Source organism: Rhinopithecus bieti, unplaced genomic scaffold (assembly GCF_001698545.2).
Source record: "Rhinopithecus bieti isolate Rb0 unplaced genomic scaffold, ASM169854v2 scaffold_19723, whole genome shotgun sequence".
In the NCBI taxonomy this organism is placed as follows: Eukaryota; Metazoa; Chordata; class Mammalia; order Primates; family Cercopithecidae; genus Rhinopithecus; species Rhinopithecus bieti.
Genome location: NW_016809579.1, coordinates 748,495 through 760,928, shown reverse-complemented (window position 1 = coordinate 760,928; position 12,434 = coordinate 748,495). Strand labels below are relative to the sequence as shown.

Genomic DNA, 12,434 nt, shown 5'->3' with positions numbered 1-12,434 from the left:
GGCCCCGCGCTCGCCGCCCCGCCCCGCCCCGCCCTGCCCTGCCAGGAGCAGCTCAGCAGATGCTCTGTGCCGCGGCCCGGAGGTGAGTGAGCCGACCCGCGGCCGGGCGCGCGCCGCTGAGCCTCGGGGGTCGGGGGCATGACCGGGGCGTCCACCTTGCCCTCACTTGGTACTCCTCCCGGGCCTTTGTGCCCCGAATCCGCCAGGACGCAGCGTCAGGGATGCCCGTCGGGGTGGGGGACACCAAGGGCGGGGACGTCTGCGAGGTGGGCAGGGGACGGCCTCTGGTCGGGCAGGTGCTGGGGGAGGGAGGCGCCGCCAAGCCCATGACCCCGCGGGAGGGGGCGGCTGCGGACCCGGGAGGGTGGACAGAGGGCGCCGGGGATGCCGCGCGAGGCTGCCGGGCGCCCCCGAGCAGCGGCTGGTGCGGAGCCTGGGCGGGCAAGGCGAGCTGCGGGAGCGGCGCTGAGGCGGGTCTCCCTAGAGGGGGATCAGGGAGGGGCGGCCGGAGCCGATGCAGGGCCTTTCCCGAAACCAAGGAAAGGGCCCCAGAGGCCTGGGCCCGAGGACCTGGGCCCGGAGACGGACGGCTAGTAGTTCTCGGTCACTGCTCTTGAAGCGAGCAGGTTCCTCACAGGCATTTAGAGCAAGAGATGAGTATCGACCTGCTGCGATTGTAATACGTTCCCGGCTCAATATTTTTTCCCTTAAAAGGCGGTGGGGGTGTTTGGGGGAGGGGAGTGAGGGCCTCAGGGCTGGCGCTCCGTATCCTGCCGGCGATCCGAGGGGGCTCTGCCTTTAGGGCGGTGCTGAGCCTTTCTGGGTGATGATGGCAGGATTCGGCCTAGGCCGAGAATTGGGGCTCCTGTTACTGAGACAGGAGGACGATGCCAAGCGAGACCAGTGTTCCACGGAGTCCGTGTTGAGGTGGAGGGACCCGCCTGGTAGAGAGGTCTGTCTTGCTTGGGGAGACAGCTCAGCCCCTGACCGGCTCCTTTCTGCCCAAGTGATTTCCCTGCCCTGGGGATTGAGCTCTCTGGAGAAGGCTCCTTGGCCAAATTCAATTAAGCAAATATTTACTGAGTGCTCACTCCCCCAGGGCCTGGTGCTGGGGTGCACCGGGTGGGAGTAGACTGGGCCTCCCCTCCTAGGACTGATTCACCACCCCATAGGGGAAAACGTCTCTACTTGGCTGACCCAGCCTGAGTGCAGGTGCAGGGGCCTTGGTAGGGACCTTAGAGTGGTGCCCTGCGCTGGGGGGTCAGGTGAGCCCGTAGACAGCATGACATTTGAACTGGAGCTTGAAGGACATGGGCATGGCTAAGCTGGGCATTGTGGGCTGAGAGGAGAGAATGGACCAAGGCACTTGGGCGGTTAGGTCTAATGGGAGCACCTGGCAAGCCTGGCGAGGAGTAGGAGGTATGGCGGGAAAGGCCGGTGGGGGCTGCACCGGGCTGAGGGAGCTTGGAAGTGGAATGACCCCGCTGCTGGTTAGCTGTGGCTGTGGTGGAGACCACAGCTTCCTCATTTGTAAAAGCGAAGCAGTTCCATGACCCCATGAGCTGGGGTGGGGCTGGAGAAGGGCTAGCTTTAAAGATTGGGGAAGGCTCCTTGCAGTCTGAGGCTGTGCTTCCAGGCACTTCTCCCTTGGGCACAGCCAGGGCACTGGGTAACCACCCAGGCAACCCCCTTGTTAGGATTGAGTTGCCTGTTTTGGGGATAATGCTTAGCTGGTGACTCTGTGCCTCTGGGATGTGGATGTTTGAGAGCAGTAATCGTGGCAGCCTGGGAGCATCCATCTAGGGGGTGCAGTGGGGGTGTGGATGGCCTGGCGGTGCTTGGATAAAATATGCGCCTTGAGCAAGCCTCATTCTCTAGGAATGAGAAGATGCTGGCATCTGGTTTAAAAGTCTTCCTGTGTGTTCCTCTAACAGACGTTGATTTTCTGAGACAGGAGGTGAATAAGGCATAATTTCTCCCCCTCGGAAGCTGGTGTCACTTTCTGCCCTAGGTCAGCCCCCTCATTTCTGGGGATGTTTTTGCTCTCCCTCTGAAGGAACTGTTTGTTACTCATCTTTGTCATGTGCCTGCCCTCCCCACCCAACACACACTTGGCTTTGGCCAAGGCCCAGGTTGATGCAGCGAGAACAGGGCCTGCCCTCGTGGGGTGTGCAGTCTGTGCTGAGCAGGGTGAGCTGCTGCACTGTGTGCCTGTTGCCTGGACTGTTGCAGGGACCTGGCATGCAACTGTGGGTTTGGGACACCGGGAATGGATTCTTCCCTCTGTCCCCAGCCTCTCAGGCCTTTTGTTTTCTAGAGTCTCAGGAGGAACCTCAGAGACCTGGAGGCCCCACCAGAGTGGCTGGAACCCGATGCAGGAGTGTGGGTGGGGTCTCAATCTGGACCTCAGGAGCTTCTAGAACAATTCCAGGAATTTGCAGGTAACTGGATGGACTTGACAGGGCTGCCCAGGGCCCCCACAGCGAGGCCAGTAGGACAGGAATGCTGAATATAGCAATTTAGGAATGCTGAATTTAGTCATCTTGTGTGTGAACACATGTGTACGGCTTCCTCCCCTGGAGGCAGGGAAGGCAGCCCTGTGCTGTCTGTCCCACGCTAGCCTCAGAAGACTTAATTGTGTGGCAGCAAAGGCACTCTCACTGCTGCTGACCATGGCAGGTGCATGGGTGCACTGGAGGAGGCTGGTCAGCACGCTGCTCTCCCGAACCCTCCAGGAAGGAAACCTGGGGTAACCAAGCCTCTGGGTGCCTGTGAGCACTGTGCTTGACTGGAAGGAGCACAAAGCGAAATGGACAGAGGCGTCAGTGCAAATGCCAAGGGTCAGCCCCAGGCAGAATCCCAGAGCAGAGGCTATGCTGTGACCTGGGCAGAATGAAGAGGGACATGGGAACACCCAGACTCTTGTGGCCCCAGGGTGGTGAGGTGAGAATTCCAGTCTAGGTGGCAGAAGACCTGGGGTCAGGCCCTGGCCCCGCCATCCTAAGTCTAGCCCCTTTTTCTCTGAGCCTTATTGTCCTCATCCATACCCAAAGCCAAGAGTGCCCCGCCCTGTCCCCATACCAGCCCCTGCCATGCATTTTGGCCCTTTCGTGCGAACACTGCCAGGGGAGGTGCTTCACAGGAGTGAACCAATGGGGACCGCTTGGCAGATCCTGGAGCATGTAGGAGGAGACATCAGCCTTCTAGACTGAGCCCAAGGAGCAGAACCTCATGCGATTCATCCATTCATTTGTTCAGCTAACATTTACCAGCGCCTGCTGCATGCCAGGCACTGTGCCAGGTGCAGGGGTACAGCAAGGACAGAGCATCCACTCACAGTGCTCACACCAGACGGGCAGGGGTTGACAGTAACACGTGTAACTAAGTGTTGCACTGTGGAGAACACTAAAGCAGAAGGTGGGGGACACGGGACGGGGGTGGGGGGCCGACACAGTACCATGGAGAAGTGCTGGATGAGTGGTGTGCCTGAGCAGGGGAGAGACAGCAGGTGCAAAGGCACTGAACAGACACTCCCTGGCCCCTGGAGGCCCCACCAGAGTGGCTGGAACCCAGTGCAGGAGTATGGGTGGGATCTCAGGGCCAGGTCCTGCAGGACTCAGTGGGCCCCAGTGAGGCAGGAAGACCTTGGCGGGGTTGGAGCAGAGAAGAGACTGGAGCTAATCTACACTTTGAAAAGATCTCTCTGTTGAGGTGGGAAAATAGGCTAGGGTAGGGTAAGGGTGGAGGCCATGAGGGGCCGTTGCAATATTCCAGGCAGAGAGGCTGCTGACCCAGAGGTGAGAGCTCTGGAGGCCCTGAGAAATGCAGGTGGGAGATTTGTTTTTTAAAGCTGCAGCTTTTAAAGGACAGCTGCAGTTTTGGTCTGAGCCAGTAGAAAGATGGAGCTGGTATTGGCTGAGAAGCAAGATACAGAAAAACCCATTCTGGGGAGGTGGGGAATTGGGAGGTGGGTCTGAGACCCAGAGAGCCATTGATGAGCACATGTGGCCAGAGGGAGAGCAAGGCTGGAGGTGGCAACCTGGAGCCCTTGGTACTGAGGTGTGTGGGAGGCCGGGGACCACGTGAGGTCACTTAGGGATCAAGGGTAGGTAGCAGAAGAGGCTGAGCTGGGCCCCTGGCCTCCACGGTGGGAAGGATGAGTTGAGAAGCATCGAGAAAGACAGATTGAGGATTGGCGAGCAAGTGAGGTGGAAGCACAGTCACAGTGGTGCCTCGGGAGGCTGGAGAAGAGCAGGTCCCAGAGAGCAGGTCCCCTGTGTTGAGCAGGAGGACATGCCCAGGGACTGAGCAATGCAGGCACAGCTGCCCACATGATTTTGGGGGCCCACTACTTGAGAATTAGTAAGGGCCTGACGCGATGGCCCACACCTGTAATCCTACACTCTGGGAGGCTGAGGTAGGAGGATCACTTGAAGTCAGGAGTTTGAGACCAGCCTGAGCAACATATAAGACCCTATCTCTACAAAAGTAAAACTAAAATTATGCATTCCAAAACAGCAGCAGCAGAGCATTAAAACTGTATGGATGCCCAAGTAAGTGCCCAGGAACCTGGCTGATCACAGGGACCTCGAAGATAATACTGGGGCTGTGGTGGCCCCTGTGGAGAAGGAACACCTGGAGGGTGGACCTGCAACCTGCCCGCTGCCCACTCCCCACAGCATTTCTCCTCCCTTCCCTGAGTGGGCAGGTGGGTTGTGTTGGACTTTCAGGGCCGCTGGAGTCAGTCAGACCCAGCCTGTGAGCTTCACCTTGGCCCCATGGCCCCGGAAACCCAAAGTGAAGACTGCAGCAGGCAATTGCCTGCTGCAATTCTTCACTGAATATGTTGCTTCTTGCCCCTTGGTCTGTGGACCCTTGGGCAAGAGGCAGCAGGAGGCACATATCGAGGTTGAGGTCTAGATGGTCTCATCAGCAGGCCCTGGACCTGCATGGCCACAGCTTCACACAGCAATGGCTTCTTTGCGTTCATCTCTTTTCCAAAAGAACCTGCCACATCACAGAGTTTTGAGTTATTTGCTTCTAAATTAAGGTATAACTCTCTTTTAGAGACGTCCCTGGAGAATCCATCAAAAAGTGCTAAGAAGTGAGCCTGTTAAAAGCCACAGTGAAGGGAGGGGCCTTACACATAGTGTCAAGCCTGGGGGTGTTCCTTCTAGCAGCCTCCAACCAGAAACACACCCCGTCCCCGAGGGCTCAGCCAGGCCTCTCGTGGCCATGGGGGGCCATGGTCAGAGCAAACCTTTCAGGAGACCCTTGGCCCCTGGGATGGAGAGCTGCCAGTACAGGGGTCCCTGAGCCCCTTTGTGAGGTCTGCGCCTGTGAGTCATGGAGGCCAAGGTCCTCTGAGGTGTGGAGAGTGGACCTTATGTGCCCAGTGCCTTAGTAGGTCTGGGCAGCCCCGTGTCTGGGCAGCATGGCCCCTCTCACCCTGGTTGGTCATAGGAAGGGTGGCTGAGGAGGAGGCTGTGCTAGAGGCTGGCATGGCAGTGAGGGCTGGCTCTTAGCTGTGGCCCCTGCTCCAGACAGGGCTGGTGGGGCCTCTATCTAGAACAGCACCGTGTTCCTGACCATGTTTCCTATGCCCTTTCCTGCTGCTATTTTTTTCTCCTTAGCACTTGCCACAGCATAACCTGCTCCCTATTTGATTAATTCATCATATGTGTTTGTGTAAGCTCCATGAGGGCATGGACATTGCAGAGTCACCATTGAGAATCGGCACCCAGGGAGTTGCTGTGGAGGGAGTGAACATTCACAGACAGGCATGCCTCAGTGGCCCTGTACAGCCCCTTTCGCCCTAGGGTTGGGCTGTGTGCTTTTGCACTGCAGAACCCCCGCTCCAGCTCAACCCTCTGCTCCTAAAGAGGTTTGTGCCTTTGGTCCCCCAGAGATGTGTCTTTGGCCTCAGGTCTGGCCACCAAACACAAAAAAAAAAAAAAAAAAAAAAAAACCTCAGGTAGATGCTACCAGACATAGGCCCCCGTCAGACACCAACTGTAGAGTCACTGTCAAGCCCAGAGGCAGTGCGATGCCTCGAGACAACAGACGCCGCCGGGCCACTCAGTGATGCGTTGTGACTCAGCAGGGCCTTGGTCAGACATGGGGATTCACAGAGTGATGACCTGCAGAGGCATGTCTGTGGAAAACTGTCCTAAGGGGGTGAGCCAAGACTCTGGAGGTAGTAAAGGAGCATGGTGATGGTAGAGTGGCCTTTCCAGGTGGCCCCTGTGCCCCAAGATCAAGGAGTGGCCTCTCAGGCCAACAGAGGGGCTCAGGGCAGGGGCAGGCACCAGGCCTGGATAGAAGTCCAGCTCTGCCTGTGATGGTGGCCCTGTGAATGCTTTCCACTCTCTGGGCCTTGGTTTCCTTGCCTTTCAGTTAGAAGCTCTGGGCTGGGTCAAGGGTACAGATAGTTTCCTTTCTTATCTCAACTCTGGAGTGTCCGTCCAAAGCACGCTGTGCTGAAGAGGATTCTAAGGCTGTGCTGCAGCCCAGAGGGAAAGAGTCATGGTTGATTAGTGATGTCTGCAGCAGGCACAGGAGGCAGGATTTAGATGAGCTTGCCAGTGACTGGTGAACCTCACCATTGCATCCGCCTCCTACCAGCAGCTTTAACCCACCCTATCTCTCCTTACATGCCCCTTCCTTAGTGACACCGATGCTGACCCCTTATTGGAAAGGACTGGGCTCCCTCTTCCTAAGTCTCATGAGCAGCTCATGTCATTGTTTGCTGACTGCCTCTTCTCTCATTTGATGCCTCACTCCCTGCAGTGACCTCAGGGTCCAACCCCATGCTTGGTTCATGGCAGCCTCTTTCTGTACACTGAATGAATGAATGAGTAAGTGAGTGAGTGGCAGAGACTCAGCCGCTCTGCAAGGCCGGGTGCCTCCTCTTGGATGTACACTTGGTTTGATCTCTCTTCTAGCAAGGAGCCCCTGAAAGCCTTCCTGGAATAGGGAGACTGGATGGCCATGGAAACAAGGTGCTAAACCCTGTGGTTTCGCTCCAGGTGTTGCAGGAGTGGGGTCAGCAAGGGAGGAGGGGGTAGGGTCACCAAGGAGGGCTGAGGCATGTGAGTCCCAGGCTCTTTGTTTGTGGGGCCCAGTGGTCCTATCTGACCTTGGCTATGGAACAGCTAACCAGGCTTCCCCAGGGGCGAAGATGGGAAAACCTTCCAAGCTGCCAAGTGGGGCCTTCTGAAGACCCTTTTGACTAAGGGTGGGAGAACTTGGCACCTACAGCCTTCACCCTGGCCCCAGCAGGCCCTGACCCCCTGTGAACTGGTGGGGTACTTACTCCTACTCCTCTTGCACCCCTACACTAGTTGCTCTACCCCTCACTGTGGCCAGGCCAGGGAAGGAGCAACTCCACCATAAGGGCTTGGCCCTCATGCCTCTTCCTGCCCAGCTCTGCATGGCACGTCCTCTCTGGCCTTAGCTGTCCCAGCTGCGTGTGGCCTCAGGCCAGCCCCACCCACCCCTCCTGCTTCCTGTGGCCCTGTGGAGTGGCTACCAGGACCCCTGCTGGTGAGGGTGGGTGCGGGTGGCCTGTCTCCGAGCTGGGCTTTTCTCCAGCATGGTCATCCCCTCACCCGCTCCGTTACCTCTGATATGCTGTGCAAACATATTTCTCGATAAAATGCTGGGAAGAAAAATAATTAGAGTGTTGCCTCCATTATCCAATTTCTGATTAATCAAACTGTCTTTGTCCTCGGCCAAAATCTATTCATTTCCCTTAAACACTGGGCCAGTGCCAGGCATTGATTTCCTCTATGATAACACCACGCACGCAAGCACAGACATGCCCAGCCCGGCCCCACCCCATGGCTGGGACACAGAGGCACTGGTGGGGCTGCCCTTGTCCCCCCAACACCACCCACCTCCTCCGAAGAGTCTCCTGGCCACACTGACACCCCCGTCTCTGTCACGGCCCCTGGAGTGCTTGGCCTCAGTCTCGAGTGTGTTTGTCTTGCCATGCTGGCTGTTCTGGGGCTCTCCCTCCTCCCAGGATGGTGTGGAATGGATAGAGGAGGTGTGGAGGGTGTGGCCACTGCAGTCCCCAGGGACCACAGCAAATGCATTGCAGCCCCAGGCTCTGGGTGGGCCAGGGTTTGGGGAATTATCCCCATCACTGGCACAGGAAGAAGGCCAAGGGTGAGGGCCAGGGCTTCTAAGGGGGCTGAGGGGCCATGCAGTGTATGTGTGGGGTGGGAGCACACTTGTAGGGGTAGCAACAGAAGCCCAGCCCCAAAGGGCTTACAAGATGAGGGGACATCCTGGCTCCTGGGCCCGAGGGCTCAGTAGTGGGTCAGCATCAGGATTGGCCAAGTCCACGTGGGAGGGAGCTGGCATCTACCCATATCCACCCAGGGAAGGTCACAGGCCTTTCCAGAAGACCTCCGAGAAGTCCCCAACTATCCCCTCTGTGAGCCACGTTGACCAATCCCTCACTCAGTCACTACAGGGGACTGGGATTGATTTATTGGCACCTGCTTGGTGCTAGGTTCTTGTGGGCACATGGGATACATCAGTGAACAAACAGACCAACAGCCCCTGCCCTATGGCACAGTGGGAAAGAGGTGGGTGATAAACTAAGTAAATTATACAGTGTGCTAGAAAGGGACCATTCTTGGGGCAAGGCAGCACATGTGGTGTGGCTGTGTGAGAATATGGGGGTCATTTTCCATTGTAAATAGGATGGGCAGGGAGGCCTCCCAAGGAAGCCAAGTCCACCTGGCTTTCTGGACAACGAGCGTTCCAGGAGGAAGGAACAGCCAGTGCAGAGGCCCTGAGTTAAAAGTAAGGGATGGTGCTGGAGAGGCAGCTAGAGGCAGCATGGCAGGAGTGGGGAACGGGGAGCATGGGAGTGGGAGTCAGAGAGGCCAGGCATTGCAGAGCCCTGGCACCCCGACTGGACTTTGATTCCGGGTCTGCCCATGTCAAGCAAGCACCGGGGGCAAGCAGGAGAAGGTTTCAAGCACAAGTGAGACATACTCTGCCTTGTTTTTACAAGGATCCCCCTGGCTGCTGGTGGAGCACAGGGTACAGGAGGCTGGAGACAGCAAGCCCAGAGAAGTCATACTGCTGCAAAACAGATGAGAGGCTGGGGCTGGCTGGCGGGATCGAGTGGTGGAATTCTGGACAGAGTCAGGGCAATTGAGGGTTCCCCCGAGGCCGGCTGGGCCCAGCCACAACCTGCGGTGCCGGCCTCAGTTCTCAAGGAAAGGGACCCAGGGAAGGCGTGCTGCGCATGTAGTGGACACCACTGATGCCCCTAGGTCCCCAGGGGAGGGGAGGGGATTGTGGGATGCCACACATGGAGGCAAATGGCAGGAGGTTGCAGGGCCTCAAAGACCCAGAAGGTGAAATCAGATTCCCCACTCAAGTGAGGGGTCTGATGGAGTCAGCAGTTTCCTTCCCTGGGGAAACTGGGGAGCCAGGAGCCTGGGGCTATGGCTCTCTCTAAGGCAGCAACCTCTTTGATTTGGCTGTTAATGAAGGCCCCACTTCTTCTCTGCTGTCACGGCCACCCTCCCCTCCATAGGCGGAACCTTTGCGTATTTATTTATTTATTTACTCCTGGCCCAGAGAAATATCTGGCTTGATTTCCTCCTGAGTCAGTGTTCCTCAGGTGACACTATTACCCTTTGTCTGGTCAGCCGTGGTGGCTGTGGGCCAAAAGACAGGACAGGTGGCTGAGGGTGTCCAAAGCCAAGACAGCACAGGGTTACAGGGAAGGACCTTCCTGGTCATCTCATCTCCCCTTCCTTTAGCAGAAGGACACTGGGAGGCCCAGCTAGGGCAGAGCCTGGGGTTGTCTACAGGTTGGGGACACTGTGTTCACTAACCCCAGTCCTTCCTCCCATCTGCTCGGACTATGGCTTCAGGATAGGCAGAGCTTTGAGGAGGCAAAGAAAGGAGGACCTGTTTCTAAGGTGAGACCTGTTGCGGATCTGCAGGTGACAGGCCCATCAGGCAGGTTATGGGGAGAGTGTGGAGAAGCCAACCCAGTGGCCTGAGCCCTGGTTACTGTGGAGTGGCTGCAAAGAGCCCACAAACACGGAGTCACATGTCCCCAAGCCATGAATCAGTGATGTCTTACATGTGCATATGCTATCATTTTTCAAACACTGCAAAAGCTATTGTGATAAGTGAAATGCAGAGTCATTTACAAGCCTTGCGGAAATTTTGGTGCGCGAAAACCCTTTTTACCTCTGTCATCAGCACTCACTGGATTAATGGGTGCCCTCCCTTCTCACTGTAAAGCATACAGGCTTATATCAGTGCAGGCAGGCCCTCCAGGGCAGCAGGCACTCTCTAGAACCCCCTTGCCCTTTCACATGTATCCCTTTGAGTCCGTTGTGATTGTCCCAAACCTGTTTGTGCCAGTTGTACTCATTGTAATCACAGCCTGGAATACTGTGTAAACTGATGGGCCGTGACTGTATAGAGGGCTTCTGTGCAAATGGAAGTAGATGCTTTGGAAAGCCTCAATAAAAGCCATGGGTAGGTTTGGTGTGGGCAAGCCAACTGTGAGTTTGGGGACAAGGAGTATAACAGCCTAATGTTCAGATTCCAGTTCCTTTGCCACCTCGCTTGTGTTGGAAAAGGTAAACGAGATATCATGCAAGGTGTGCCGTAAGCAAGAAGTGGCATAACCCCAGAACCGGAAACTCTGCTTTAGGAAGAGTTTGTGTCTCTAAGAATTGACAGACATATGAATGTATGTTTATCTGAGTTAAATGAAAATAAAGTACATGTATATCATCTCTTAGGACTTCCCACTTTAATTCACTTTTCAGTAGATCAACCAGCCAGCAGTCTCAGGTTTGATTGCAACTTTTGGCCATCAACAGTTATTAGAAATATATTTGTTATAGGCCAGTCGCAGTGGTTCATGCCTATAATCCCAGCACTTTGGGAAGGAGAGGCAGGTGGATCATTTGAGGTCAGGAGTTTGAGACCAGCCTGACCAATATGGCAAAACCCTGTCTCTCTAAAAATACAAAAATGAGCCAGCCGTGGTGGTGGACACCTGTAATCCCAACTACCTGGGAGGCTGAGGCAGGAGAATCACTTGAAACCAGCAGACAGAAGTTGCAGTGAGCCAAGATGGTGCCACTGCATTCCAGCCTGGGCAACAGAGAGAGACTCTATCTCAAAAAAAAAAAAAAAAAAACCCAGAAATATATGTGTAATAATGTTGGAATCTGCAGGCTGGTCTTTTTCGTTGTGTTTGTGTTTTTTTGTTTGTTTTTATTTGTTTGTTTGTTGGAGTCTCCCCGTCACCCAAGCTGGAGTGCAATGGTGCAATCTCAGCTCACTGCAACCTCCGCCTCCCAGGTTCAAGCTCCTGTCTCAGCCTCCCAAGTAGCTGGGATTACAGGCACACCCCACCCCCCCCGGGCTACTTTTTTTTTTTTTTTTTTTTGTATCTTTAGTAGAGACGGAGTTTCACCATGTTGGCCAGGCTGGTCTTGAACTCCTGACTTTGTGATCCACCTGCCTCAGCCTCCCAAAGTGCTGGGATTACAGGCATGAGCCACTGCACCTGGCCTTGCTGTGTTTTTTTGTTTATTTTTGTTTTGCCTGGAGAGGGTCGTTCCATAATATTTGGAAAGGTTGTAAACCGGGAATCTACAACAGAGCCAAGGCCACAGGGGCTAAGTGTGAGGAGGGGGCTGCTTGATGACACTGCAGAAGTCCCGTGGCAGGCCAGCCCGGAGGTCCCTCTTTCCCCAGGACTAGGATTCACAAGGCCCTTGGAGCCCCAAGCGGAAGCCCACCCAAGCGGAAGAGTCCAGGGACGACCTGCAGGGAGGTGTGGGGTTTTCTAGCGTAAGAGGACATGGGGGATGGGCCTGAGGACCAGGAGATGCTGGTTTCACAGATCCGAGGCTAGCTGGGCTCTCAGCCTGGGGTGTGCAGAGTCCACACTGTCTTCCCCCCGCCCCACCTTGCCCCCAGAAACTCCCATTTTAATTCGGTAAGGTGTGAAGTGGTCAAGATCATATGAAGGTGGGACGTGAGCTGGCTGGGATGGGAGAGGGCAGGTGGGAGACTGGGAGACCAGGCAGGAGGCGCCAGGGAAGTTGAGAGAGTGAGAGAGGAGGGTGGGCAGGAGAAGTTTCAGGAAGAGGACTCTCCGCACAGCCAGAAGGAACTGGAAACCATGCCAAAGGAAGGGTCCTTAGGGGCTAGCCTGCAGCTCAGAGAGAGGCAGGTGTGATGCACATTTGAGAAATATTTGTGGAAAGCAGAAGCAAGAAGTCTGTGGGAGGTCTAGGGTATTGGGGGTAGTCAGGGAGGGCAGACCCAGGCAGAGGGGTTCCAGGGGAATTCAGTAGAGCTGGCCCACAGAGTCCCAGGGATATCATGGGCTCCAGGAGCAGGCCATGGGTCAGCAGCGACCTCAG

The 12,434-nt window shown here is 55.9% G+C and overlaps 2 protein-coding genes across 3 annotated transcripts in view; one reads left to right on the top strand and one right to left on the bottom strand.

Moving 5' to 3' along the window:
- RSPH14 (radial spoke head 14 homolog) overlaps positions 1–12,434 on the bottom strand; it is an 83,139-nt gene that overhangs the window by 11,454 nt on the left and 59,251 nt on the right. The gene's annotated exons all lie outside the window — the stretch shown is intronic.
- GNAZ (G protein subunit alpha z) overlaps positions 1–12,434 on the top strand; it is a 55,432-nt gene continuing 42,998 nt past the window's right edge. The window contains exons 1-2 of one of the 2 annotated variants that reach the window (XM_017889776.1): positions 9–82; positions 2,318–2,441. The gene's annotated coding sequence lies outside the window, so the exon portion shown is untranslated. Of the gene's footprint in view, positions 83–2,317; positions 2,442–12,434 lie in introns of both variants that reach the window. The other variant, XM_017889775.1, reaches the window with a different exon arrangement.